The sequence below is a fragment of the Malania oleifera genome, chromosome 12 (genome assembly GCF_029873635.1).
Source record: "Malania oleifera isolate guangnan ecotype guangnan chromosome 12, ASM2987363v1, whole genome shotgun sequence".
Classification (NCBI taxonomy): Eukaryota; Viridiplantae; Streptophyta; class Magnoliopsida; order Santalales; family Ximeniaceae; genus Malania; species Malania oleifera.
Genome location: NC_080428.1, coordinates 86142449 through 86156697, shown reverse-complemented (window position 1 = coordinate 86156697; position 14249 = coordinate 86142449).

Below are 14249 nucleotides of genomic sequence, written 5' to 3'. Positions count from 1 at the left end.
TAACTTATCAAATTTAAGAGTACCAATATCATATTAGAGTTGAATTTGATATTACTGAATTAGGGGATTTTGAGGATGTCAATTGTCATATGAAAAACATACAGAACAACTTGAATTAACTTGGTATTTTATTAAGGACACATCACAGTTTTGAATCTTAGAAGTTTCTTCCATAGCCATGTATCATACGATAGTTTTTATGTTTTTCAAATATTCTCCCTTTGATCTTATAAGCATGAACCCAAATAATTCATAAGAATTGCTTTGATATACATATTTGCCATAAGTTTCATCAGATTAATTTAATTTTACCATAACCAGCAATCTGTTGGGAAAAATATAATATATACAAACAATTCCCACAAGTAAATCAATGGAGTAATGCAAACAATAAATAAATAAAAATGAGACATAAGAAATTTAACGTGATTCCCTCAAATATTGAGGTACGTCCACAGAGCACAGCGGCCCAAATCCACTATCACCAAATATGTTGTACAAAGTGGTACAAAAGGTATAAATCTTACAAATACACAAGAGTGTATAAACAAATGTAATAAGATGAAAGACCTCACCAAATATTATGAACAAAACTTTAAGAAAACCAACCAGCCAAAGTAGAGCATAACTAGAAAAAAATAGCAATATACTGTAAATAATACACTGCCAGAGTAGAGAAGAGCAGCAGCTTGCAATGGAGAAGATGACCCGCACTGGCTGCAGGCGTGGGCGTAAGGAGTTGTGAGGTTCTGTGTGAGTAGAAATAATCCAAAACTAGAGAGAAAATGATGAAGGTCCAGCTGCTTGCTATATGCGCTCAATACTACGGCTGGAGGGGAACTCACCCAGAAGAATTTAAAAAATTATTAGGAGACAAGGCATGCACCTTGAGAAGCCAAAAAAAAAACAATTGGAAAAAGTAACCCATTTAATGCATGTCCCCCACAAGGAGGGAAACCCAACAAATCTCCCCCTCTCGACTTATGGAAACGACTCCACTAATCCAGCCAAAATTCGACACTTCACATGCATATCTCTAGATAATGTTTTTTGTCATTATATCCGAACCATTATCATTTGTGTGAACTTTGTCCAGCTGCAATAATTTCTTATCCAACACATCCCGAATCTAACATCAATATGTTTTGACTTTGAATGAAAGATAGAATTCTTACTCAAATGAATTGCACTTTGGTTATCACAATAAAGAACATACATTTCCTGTTCCATCCCCAACTCTTTCAAGAATCTCTTCAACCAAAGCAATTCTTTGCAAGCTTCCATAATAGTAATAAACTCGGCTTCCATAGTAGATAGAGCAACACATTTATGTAATTTTGATTGCCATGCCACAACTCCCCTTACAAAAGTCATCAAATAACCCAAAGTGGATTTTCTAGAATCAACATCACTGGCCATATCGGCATTCATGAATACATGGAGCGTAGATTTACCATTTCCAAAACACAAACACACCTTTGAAGTGCTTCTAAGGTATCGGAGAATCCATTTTACCACTAACCAATGTTGCTTTGCTGGATTAGAGAGAAACCGATTAACATCTCCAACAACATAAGTTAAATTCGGTCTTGTGCAAACCATTGCATACATTAAGGAACCAACGGCCGAAACATAAGGAATTTTCTTCATCTCTTCCTTGTCTTTCTCACTTGTAGGACTTTGTTTTGTACTAAATTTGAAGTGACTAGCAAGTGGGCAACCAACGGGTTCTGCCTTATCCATATTGAACCTCTCAAGCACTTTTTCAATGTAACTTTCTTGAGACAACCAAATTTGCCCTTTTTCACATCACGAACAATTCTCATGCCAAGAATTTGCTTTGTTGGTCCCAAGTCTTGCATAGCAAAAGACTTACTCAACTCCAACTTCAACTTGTCAATCTTGGAGAAGTCCTATCCTACAATAAGCATATCATCAACATAGAGTAAGAGAATAATATAAGTTCCATCTGAAAATTTTTTCACAAACACACAATCATCCGAAGAGGTTTTTGAGTAACCATGATCAATCATGAAAGAATCAAATTTCTTGTACCATCTCTGTGGTGCTTGCTTCAACCCATACAAATTTTTCTTTAATTTGCACACTAAATTCTCTTTCCCTTTTTGTTTGAAGCCTTCCGATTGTTCTATGTAAATTTCATTTTCCAAGTCACCGTGTAAGAAAGTGGTTTTCACATCTAATTGCTCAACTTCTAAATTCAAGTATGTTGTCATGCCAAGAACAACACGAATAGATGACATCTTCACAATCAGTGAGAATATTTCATCAAAGTCAATTCCCTTTTTTTGACCAAAGCCTTTTACCACAAGCCTAACCTTGTACCGAAGATTCTTTCCATCATTTTTCAACCCAAACACCCATTTATTTTTCAAAACTTTCTTTCTAGGAGGAATTTTAACCAAATCATAAGTATGATTGTCAACAATGGAATTCATTTCCTTTTGCATAGCCTTCATCCATTCAACTTTGTTTTCATGATTCATGGCTTAGCTTTCGGGTTCCCCTTGATCCGTTAGAGTAACATAATCACTTGATGGATATTTCGTTGAAGGTCTTGGCTCTCTCGAAGATCTTCTCAACGGAACTTGCTCTTGAACTTGTTGCTCCCCTTCATTTTCATCTTCAACATCACTAAGAATTTCATCATTTCCAACATCTTCAAGAGGTGGAAGAACATCTTCTAAATTTTCATCATATGCCAAAGGTGAAGAAGGTAAGTCTAAATCAACAAAATCATTCCCATTAGATTGTGGTTGCTCAACCATGCCAAAATCTTCAATTATTTGATCTTCAAAAAATACAACATCTTAGCTTCTAACAATTTTCTTGTCAACCGGATCCTACAATCTGTATCCAAATTCATCATGCCCATAGCCAAGAAAAATACATTGCATTGTCTTGTCATCAAGTTTGGATCATTCATCTTTTGGAATGTGAACAAATGCATGACAACCAAACACTTTCAAGTGATCATAAGTGACATCCTTACCTTTCCAAATTTTTTCAGGAACTTCACCAAGTAAAGGTTGAAGGAGACAAATTAATCAAGTCCACCGCCGTCCTCATTGCTTCACCCCAAAATGATTTTGACAACTTTGCATGAGAGAGCATACATCTCATTCTCTCCAGTATGGTTGCGGTTCATCCTTTCAGCAATTCCATTTTGTTGTGTGGTTTTCTTGACGGTCTTTTGATGTCTAATGCCTTGGCTATAACAATATTCATCAAATGGGCCAATGTACTCTCCACCATTATCCGAACGCACACATTTCACCTTCTTTCCAGTCTCCCTTTCAACTTTAACCTGAAAATGCTTAAACACATCCAAAACTTGATCTTTAGTTTTCAAAGTGTAAGCCCAAACTTTTCTTGAACAAACATCAATAAAGGTAACAAAGTAAAGTGCACCCCCATGAGATTTAACTTTCAAAGGACCACATACATCTGAATGTATCAAATCTAAAATATTAGTGTAACGACCTGCTAAATAAACCTTTTTTTTTTATTTTATATACCATAACATTCAACATACTCTGATACAATACTGGGATAACCCAACCATAAACCTAAGCAGCAAGAAGCATAACTAAATAACCATATCCATATATAAATATATATACAATACAAAAACCAATACCAAAGTACTACATGTTCCTAAAAATATACACATATCGCTGTTCCCAAAATAACCTCACTGGTGAGGGCTATACAAAAACGCTCCCAAAAATGATACTCACTCTCTAGCAGGGCACTACTGAAGCCCCTCTATCTGCGAGCCTGATCTGCTCACCTACCTGGATCACCTGAAAAAAATATTTGAACACTGGGATGAGCCAACGCTCAGTAAGACAAAATATGTTATTACTAGTGTGTGGCAAATGAACTACTATATATCATGAAATCTGTTTCCATATAAACATGATTAACTGAATACGAAAATACCGTACTAATAATAAAATACATCTCCCCTTTTCCCTATTGCTTAACATAACAGTATTATGATTATAATTCAAAGTACTTCTAGTGTACATAAATATAATCTTTGTTTCTGTAAATCCGTACGTATGTAATAATAACTGAAACTGTTTCCTATGGCTATCTGTGTGTCATGACTTGCCCCAATCATGACAAGGTTGTACGGCCCGTAGACTGGATTTACCCTGACTGGCCAACCAGGAATAAATCACTGAACTCCGTCAGTCAATCTGCCCACCTTAACCCATATCTGGATGGGGAGCCTAACTTCTTCAAGGGCCTAGGTGATCGACCTTACCACGTATCTAAATAGGTGGTTGCACTAATAAAGTAACATAATATCTGTAGCAATGGTACCGTGCTCTGTAACTGCAAGTCCAACAGGGTCTGATATCATATTAATATATTTCTATACATATCTATCTGATTTAACATGATTCTGAAGTAATCGTAATAACCATGATGCTGCATAAACTGTACTGTAATTCATATATCGTAATATTGAGAACTGAATAATCATAACACTGAAACTACATAGTCATAATACTGATATTCGTGTAATCATGGTACTGAGATTTGTATAATCATGGTATTAAAATCCATAAAATCATGGTACTGAAATTCGCATAATCATGATACTGAAATTCGTAAAACATATCCCGGTACCATATACATATTCACAAGTCACACCATACTAAATACATAATTTTCGTAATTACATAAATTGTATCATATTTTAAGAAATGCCTAACATAGCATATTTCCCTTACCTGACTACTGGAAAGCCCCTACGGAATATTAGCCTAACACCCGCAGGGCCTCCTACAAAACACCCTGAAAATAATATTCGCTAGAACATAATATCAGTATTTCTCCGCCTACATTATTTTCTATAACTACCATAAGGCCAAAAAGGGACTAAAAGATCTTACCCTGAATTTGGGATGAATTCCAACTCTATTTTCCTGACGATCCGCTCTAGCAGATTTGTAGAGAACTCTGCCAGGAGCGTTGTGGTAACTTCGGATCGTCGTTCCGGTGACTGGTGGGGCCGGAATCGAAGAGAGAAGGGAGAGGGAGACGTAGAGAGAGAGAGGTGCAGTGAAAATAATAAAAATCTCGAGTTTCCTCTATTTATAGGGTCAGGTTCGTCAAGGAGACGTGTCACCTCGTCGACGAGTCTTTCATAAAATTCGTCGATGAAACCCTGTATTCGTCGACAAAATTCAAAGCAGCCCTAATCGTCTCTCGGTATTTTCTCTTCGACGAAGCCCTATGTTCGTCGACGAAATCCTTTATACCTTCGTAGACGAAACCCTGTGTTCGTCAACGAAGTCCTGGAAATTTCTAAAATTTTTATTTCCCTCAAAATGCAATGTCGTCGACGAAGTCTACGGCCTCCTTCTATTTCTGTATCTATATCTCTCTCTCTTATTATTTAAATACTATTATTTTTCGGGTCACTACAATTAGACTTTTTAGTAACAAACTTTGTATGAAAAGGAGCTCTATGTTGCTTACCGGCCAAACTGTGAACACAAGCTTTAAGAGAAATACCTTTCATTCCGGGTTGGAGCTTCTTTTTTAACAAAAATTGCATTCCTTTTTCACTCATGTGCCCAAGCCGCTTATGCCGCAAATCAATGGAAGAGTGGCTTTCAATTGCATTCACAACACCATTACCAATTTTACCTTGCATCATAGAAAGTGTACCAGTCTTCTTGCTTTTAGCTACCACCAAATTACCCTTTGTGAGCTTCCATTTTTTATCACCAAAATGGTTGTCAAACCCTTCATCATCAAGCTTTCTGATAGATGTCAAATTTAGTCGAATATTGGGTACATGTTTCACATCTTTGAACACCAACTTGCATCCCAAATTTGTTTCCAAACAAACATTTCTCATGCCAACAATTTTTTACAAACCTTTATTTCCCATCTGAACAACTCCATAATTTCCTTTGGAACTACTCCATGAACTCAAGTTTCACAGCGATTACATTGCCATACAGGGTGGCTCACACCCTTTGGTAACCAGCCAGATGACATAGTGATATTTCACACCCTCAGATATAGAGTCAGAAACTCTCGCCCATGGTTTTCACATCGGTACATGGCGCAGTGTACGGTAATTAGCCGCCACTAGCCGATTTCACAAAACCTGGAATCATTTTGGAGCTCACACTCCTATACATATTAGCGTATGGTAATTAGCCGCCACATAGCTGTTTTACAAAATATCTGGAACAATTTCATACAACCATACATACCACACTTATTTGGTTTATGGCAAATCATATCATTTTCAAATTCAAGTATACAGTTTATGCAAATATGGATTATGGTCACCTCAATAATACAATATCAACATAACCAACAGTTTTCCAACCAAAGTAGAGATGATACCCGAAATCCCCAATTTTTTCGAAAACTGTAACCCAAAAATCCTGCATTTTTACCCAATAGATTTCCCCAAACAAGTAGTCAAAACATACATACGATCATAGCCTACAAGCTTACCGATCCCAATTTCAAAAATAAACTAATATAGACTGAATCCCCTTACCTTAACCCAAATTTCAACTACGAACTCTACGGTCTCCAAAATTACGAATCGAGACTCCAAAACCTACAAACCATAGTACAATACATGCTTACAATTCGTACTACTACACATATTCTGAATCAGAAACGAAAATCGAGTCTTACCTCGATTTTAGCCTGAAACCCGAAATTGCTCGAAACGAAATTCCGATCCGCTAGAAACATAGAGAATCCTTCCCTGATCCTCATGGTAACATCCGATTTACGAATCAAGTGACGAACGGCGAAGAAATCAAGGAGAGAGAGAGAGAGAGAGAGAGAGAGAGAGAGAGAGAGAGAGAGAGAGAGACAGAGAGAGAGAGAGTTCTAGAAAGAGAGGGAGAGGATATTTAAGATTACTTAGCTTAGAACCAATGGAACAAATATTTATAGCCCTTGACTCGGGTGGATTCGTCGACGAATTGGCGTCCTTGTCGACGAGTCCGCCATTACCTTCGTCGAAGAAACGGAGGCCTCGTCGACCAGTTAGATATTTCCATTTTTTTTCTGAACCTCTCGGCATTCCCTCGTCGACGAGCCTATGAAATTCATCAACAAGGAGCCTTCAGCCTTCGTCGACGAATGATGACCTCATCGACGAAGTCTACGCAATTACCTTTTTACCCTTTTTTCAAATATTAAATCCATATACTACGGTTCGGGTTCTTACACTTTATATGCCCCTTTTTATGACAATAGTGGCACTCAATATCTTTTTTCAAAACTGAGCTGGACCAGCCTCTTGATTTATCATTGCGGTGAGAATATCTACTTTTGCTTCTGCCTCTCCCCCGTTTTCTGTCACAAGTGCCTCTGAATGAGAAGAGCCGACTGATTTTCTTCTAATTTCTTCATTCAACAAGCTGCTAGGTACTTGGTTCATAATAACAATTCCATCGGGAGCCGAATTACTAACTGTCATAACCAAAGTTTCCCAACTTTCCGGCAAAGAGTTAAGAAGCATTAAGGCCTGCAATTTATCATCAAAAACTATTTTCATAGTAGCAAACTGATTGATAATATTTTTCATCTCATTCAAATGTTCAGTAATAAGACCACCATCTTTATATTTCAAATTCATCAATTTTCAGAAAAGAAAAACTTTATTTGTAGCTGACTTTCTATCATAAAGACCTTTTAATTTTTTCCACAATTCATGTGCCGAAGTTTCGGTAGAAACATGATGAAAAACACTATCATCAATCCATTGTCAGATAACACCAACTGTTTTCCTATTAAGCCTATTCCACTCATCATCACTCATGTCTTTAGACTTTCGGCTATCACCCTCAATAGGCCTATCCAAATCTTTGCAAAATAAAAGATCTAACATTTTTGTTTTCCAAGTTACCCAATTGCTTCCATTGAAACTAATCATACGGCCAACATTACCATCCATGATTTACATAAATTTAATGCGTACAAATAACAAGGCTCTAATACCACTTGTTGGGAAAAATATAATATATACGAACAATTCCCACAAGTAAATCAATGGAGTAACGCAAATAATAATAAAAAAAAATGAAACAGAAGAAATTTAACGTGGTTCCCTCAAATGTTGAGATACGTCCACGGGACATGACGATCCAAATCCACTATCACCAAATATGTTATACAAAGTGGATACAAAAGGCATAAGTCTTACTAATACATAAGAGTGTATAAACAAATATAGTAAGATGAAAAAGTCTCACCAAATATTCTGAACAAAGCTCCAAGAAAACCAACCAGCCAAAGTAGAGCACAATTAGAAAAAAATACTAATATGCTGTAAATAATACACTGCCAGAGTAGATAAGAGCAGCAGCCTACAACGGAGAAGGCGACCCGCATTGGCTTCTCCGCTGCAGGCGTGGGCGTAAGGAGCTATGAGGTTCTGTGTGAGTAGAAATAATCCAAAAATAGAGAGAAAATGATGAAGGGCCAACTGCTTGCTATATGTGCTCAATACTACAGCTGGAGGGGAACTCACCCGAAAGAATTTGAAAAATTAATAGGAGACAAGGCATGCACCTTGAGAAGCCAAAAAAAACCAATTGAAAAAAGTAACCCATTTAATGCATGTCCCCCACAAGGAGGGAAACCCAACACAATCAGCTTCAAACCCAAACCTTGTTCATCAATTGGCTTGCAAACCTCTTCCCATTTAACTTTGCATGATCTAGTATTCAAATTAATTGCCCTTTCATGAAAAAATTTTGAACTTTTTTCCAAGATATTTGATCACCTCATTAAGTAATCAAATTATTAACATGTAATGCAAATTTCATTAATGACAATCTGTCTACATATAACAATTCCCTTTAAAACTCATTTACCTATTGATTGAAGAGGTCTTGAACTTAGAGTTGTATTAAATTTGGATGAGATATAATACAAAATTATATTAAAATTTATCTAAATTTATTTAAATCCAAATTTAAGGTATAATATTCATGCTCTCGGACATAATGTTAATTTTTTGTTTAAAAAAAAAATTTCTATTACGATTTTACAATCAGTCATGCTTATCTTTTTCAAAACCGAAAACAACTTAAGATACCTCTTAAAAAGTTTGTCCAACAAGAAGTTAAGTATTTGAGTTAATTTTTTTGTCTCATTTTTTTTTAAGCATGAGTGAAAGAGCTTAAACTCTTAACTATTGCATTAAAGATATGTAATTTGATTTAAAAAAAAAAAAAGAGAAATCATTAGTGTCCCATAGTTTTAAAATATTTACATAAAAACATATAAAATAAAAAATGAATAATATATTTTAGCATTTTCAAATTTTCAAAATAATTTTTTTCTAAAAATTATTTTCAAATATATCAGAGAAAAATATTAAATCAAACCTACCTTTTAGGTCAAACTCAAAGGGACCCACATGAAGATATGGATCTGGCCTTTCGGCTGACGAAGCATGTCAATCGAGCCCATTCAAATCAAAGTCCCACTGCCCATCATACTTCATAATAGAAGCCGGACTCTAGCAGTGGACTGGACCACCACAACGCCCAACACCTGTGGGCCCCATCGATCCACGTTCACACTGACACGCAAACACGGCCGACACACTGGCCAACCCAAAGCCTACATCAAAGTCAGAGAAGTCTGCCAAACCAAGGGAGGGATCTCCCATCAGCACCGTCCATGATGGAGCGCCGATGCACCTTCGCGGTTGCCACCTGAGCCGGCCCAATGGGACGAGGGACAATATTATTGGAGATTCGAGTAAAGAAAAGGAAAGGAGGTGGGGCCTACCTGAGGGAAGGTGCCAGCTCAGCCTAAAAGGTGAAAGATATTTTCCCACATGAAAGTGGGCTCCACTCTTTCTGAAGTCTTAACTTACCCATGCTTATCACGCGCTACTTCACCATGCATGTCTGTTTTACCTTAAAAACTACTGTCGTCAGCGTATTTGTCTGTGTTTTTTTTTGTAAAAAAAAAAAAAAATTACAGTTCATAAGTACAAGGTTGTCATATAACTTAAATCGCAAAAAATAAATATATAAAAATAATAAAATTAAGAATTCTAATTTTTTGAAGAGCATTAGGATTATCTTATTGGAAAGGATTTTAGTAATTTTAAATTAATTATTTATGTAATTTTTGATAAATTTGATAAAAAGATAAGATTTTTATTTAAGAATTGTTTTGTTTAGTTATCTTCTAAAATTGTCGGTAATATGATATTCATGATATCTTTTTCTTAAATTTGTTTGAGAATTGAGAATAAAAAATATAACAAGAATGCAATCATTCCTAATGACTAGTTTGGATCAAGAATTTTATTTGAAAAAAGCAAAACGAAAGAAAAATATGAAGAAAATTTATTTTTTACTATATTTTCTCTCTATATCAAATATCATTTAAAATAAAAAATTATTCCAATATGATCAAGAATTAAGAAAGATCAAATGTTAAGGATGTGTAAAATTATAATTTTGTTCATGGATTTGATATATATTTTGTATTTTATTTCTCACTTTCCTTGATAATGAAAAGTAAAATCCTTCTAATTTTCCTTCCTTTTTCCCAATATTTTTCGAGTTCCAAATGAGTCATAAGTCTCCATTTGGAACTTAAAAAAAATATTAGAAAAAGGAAAAGGAAATGTCAAATAATTTCTATTTTAAAAAATATACTAAAATTATAAACAAAAATTTGATTTTTTACAACATTAATATATATATTTTCTTAATTTTTAGTTATATTAAAATAAAATTTCATTTTATAGTATTTAATAAAAAAATATAATGAAAAATGAAAAAAAAAATTCTTTTTTCCTTTTCTTTTTGCAAGTAAAATTGTTGACTTTTTTTAATCTGATCTTTATTTTAATGTTGACAAAGCGCCAATATCTTAAGTGTGTTTAAAGTATGTGAACAAGTCTGAATTATAACACACATAAGATCAAGGGACTTTGAGGCCAAAAGAAACTCCAAGATCATATGTATCTAGCACATTCCATGAAGACACACAAGCAAGAAGATTGAAAACATTTAATTTTAATTGTAAATGCATTTGGATTTTATATTTTGAGTCTATAATAATGGATTGTAATAATGCATTGCATACATGATAGGTTTATGCTCAATGAGACTTTAGAATGACCATAGGAACTACACCTTTCGAACTTAAATGTCATATGCTTATCCATACAGGGTTGAAATAGCACAAAGACCAAACAAAACTTAAACGCAAATTTTAAGCGGTCTCAGTCAACTGAACCCTTTGACATTATAAATGTCTCGGTTGACCAAATAGGTTAAAGGTCAATAGTTTGAATATGCCTTAGCCGATCAAAGTTGAGATGTGACTTTCTCCATCTTCCTCAGTCGACTAAACATGATTTGAACTTATCTTCCTCTGTCGATCGAAGCAGAGATGTGTCTTTCTTCATCTTTCTCAGCCGACAGAATTGTAAGTTTAAATTGACCCCGGTCGACCGAAGTTCAAAACTCAGCAAACCAAACCACTCATCGGGCGACCAAAACCACATAACTTTGGAAATTCACTTAGGCTCAGCCGACCAAGTATGTCTATGATCGACCAAACTTGAAAAGTGGTTGTGAATTTATGTGAGTGTTCGGGCGACCGACCCTAGGCGTCGGACGACCGAAACTCTCGGGTTGGAATATTTTTACCGTAGATAAAGGAGGTTAATTTTAATTAAATATCATTAATCTTTTTCAAAAAGACCTCTGTGTCCCCAACGGTTATTTTTTTTATGAATATCTATATACACTCTCTCATTTGTCTTAATTGGCCATAGATAAAAAAAATCATTAAGCATTTTTTTTTTGAAATTTTTTGATACTCATACTCCTCTTATTGCTTAAATTCTTCAAATCTTTCAAAGCATACTACTCATTCTCTTTACACTTTGATTTGAAAAATTATTTTTGAAGAGAATCATTTGTTATACTCCTTGGTTGCAAGCTAATTGCAACTTGAAAGGGAGTTTGATTTTTGATTATTGTGCACATTTCATACATCTTCTTGAAGCTTACAACTCTCTCATTTTGCATTATCTGAAATTTATTTTTAGAGAGTAAGCTAAAGTTATTCCTATTGTATTTGATTGATAAATATCATTTGGGAGGAACTCATTCTTATTTCTGAGTCTTGGCATCCTTATTGCCAGATTCAAGTGCTTGCTTGTGCTATTTGATAAAATATATTTTTGCAAGTTTGATCCTAATCTCTATTGTGCTTGAATACTGAAAATATATTTTTTGAGATATCTAATTAGGGTTTCAACATTCCTTTAATTGTTAATATATTATAATATTCTATTGTATCAAAGAACACACTCTCTTGCACATACATATATACACATAGTATTGAGAGCTGATATATAACTTGACCAATCTCACTTTGAGCATAAATACTTATCATCTGTGAGTGCATTAGTTGTGTTGTGCGTATTGGTACATATTTGCTTATTGGAGAAGCACATAAATTATACATAAAATTTGTATTGATTATTATACTCCAGGCGTGGCCTGAAGATGGTGTACTCTACCCTGTGAACGAGTGAATTCTAAAGGTTGGGGTCAACCCTGTTAATCTGACTTGAGGTTTCCCTTGCCCAGTAAAAATAGGGAAGTTGTAATCAGTATCGCTCTACCCGCAAGTGAGTTTTAGTGGAATTCTCGGACTTGCAAATTAGAGGCGGGGACGTAGGTAGTATTGACCAAACCCCGATATCATATCTAGTGTTAGTTTTATTTATCTGCAATTTATTTTGCGCCCCTGTATGATATTTTTCATTATTCTGATTATACTGTTTATATGCATTGAATGATTGGTAATACTGAAATTGATTTATTAGTTTAAATATTTGCTCAGTAGTTTTTATATTGAATTGATATATGTTCTAGACAAACCCTAGGTTGTGGTATACTGTTGTTGGAATAGTTATATTTAGAAAAAAAAAATCTTAAAATCCAATTCACCCCCCTCTTGAAATACACCCATTTCAACAAAAATTCTTGGTGCAAACATATCTTAAGAATGAAAGGATTTTCAAGAATATACACATATTATTCTTACTTTCCATATGATGAAAATGTTATTCTCTAGGAATCTTACTTTTTATAACAAATCACGCTTACAATTTTGACTTTTGAATAGTAATGTTCCTACAATATAATATAATCATAATCTATTATTATATTTAAATTAATAAATAATTAATAAAACAAAATTTTAAAAATTTTAAATTTAACATTTTTAAATTATAAAATATATAAATATGTTAATGAGAGATATTAATTACAAATTTTAATTAAAAATATTAAATAGTAATTATAAATTTCAAGTAACATAAACATTAGTTAGTTCATTAATTATAAAATATTAAAAATGCCAATTGCAAATGTTAATCTAAAAATATTAATTAATTTTTAATTATATAATATTTAAATTTTCTATTAGAAATCTTAATATTTATGTTAATTAACCTTTAAATTGACTTATTAAACAAAAGTTATATTATTATTTTCAGTTAATATTTAGACACTATATTGGTCTTAATTATTTAGGTAAATTAATCCATTATTAACTGTTTGCATATTTTAAATTTATACTTGTTGAAAAAATTTAGTATATATATTTAATTAAATACGTATTCTTAGTAGGTTTTTGTGTTGGAAAATATAATTATTCTCTATATGCTTTCCACACAGACGTTAAGAGTATAATGATAACCTTCTTAAATTACATATCATGTTGAACTAAACATTGACATGAAAATCTTATGTGCATTCCTACAATATTTACAATACAAACTAAATAAAAATGTTCCTATATGATAGACATCATATTCTTCAAAAAAAAAAAAATTCAATAATATTATTTTATGAAAATATTTTCTCTATCATAAACTAAATACCATCTTAAAGTTTAAAAAATTTTACCATAGGTTGCGACATTTGATTGTTTAAGATACTTTGATTCATTTCTTAAACTTGACATAAATTAATAGAAGAGATATACAACAACAACAATAAGTTTTAAGTCCACAAGGCGGGGGTTGACTAGTTCAATCATTTTCTGCTGATTTACCTTATTCAGAGCATTTTCCTCTATTAGAGTAAGTTTACTAAATCCTTTCTCACTATCTCATTCAAAGTTATTGTAGATCTACCCGTATCCTCTTACCTCTTTTAATGTTA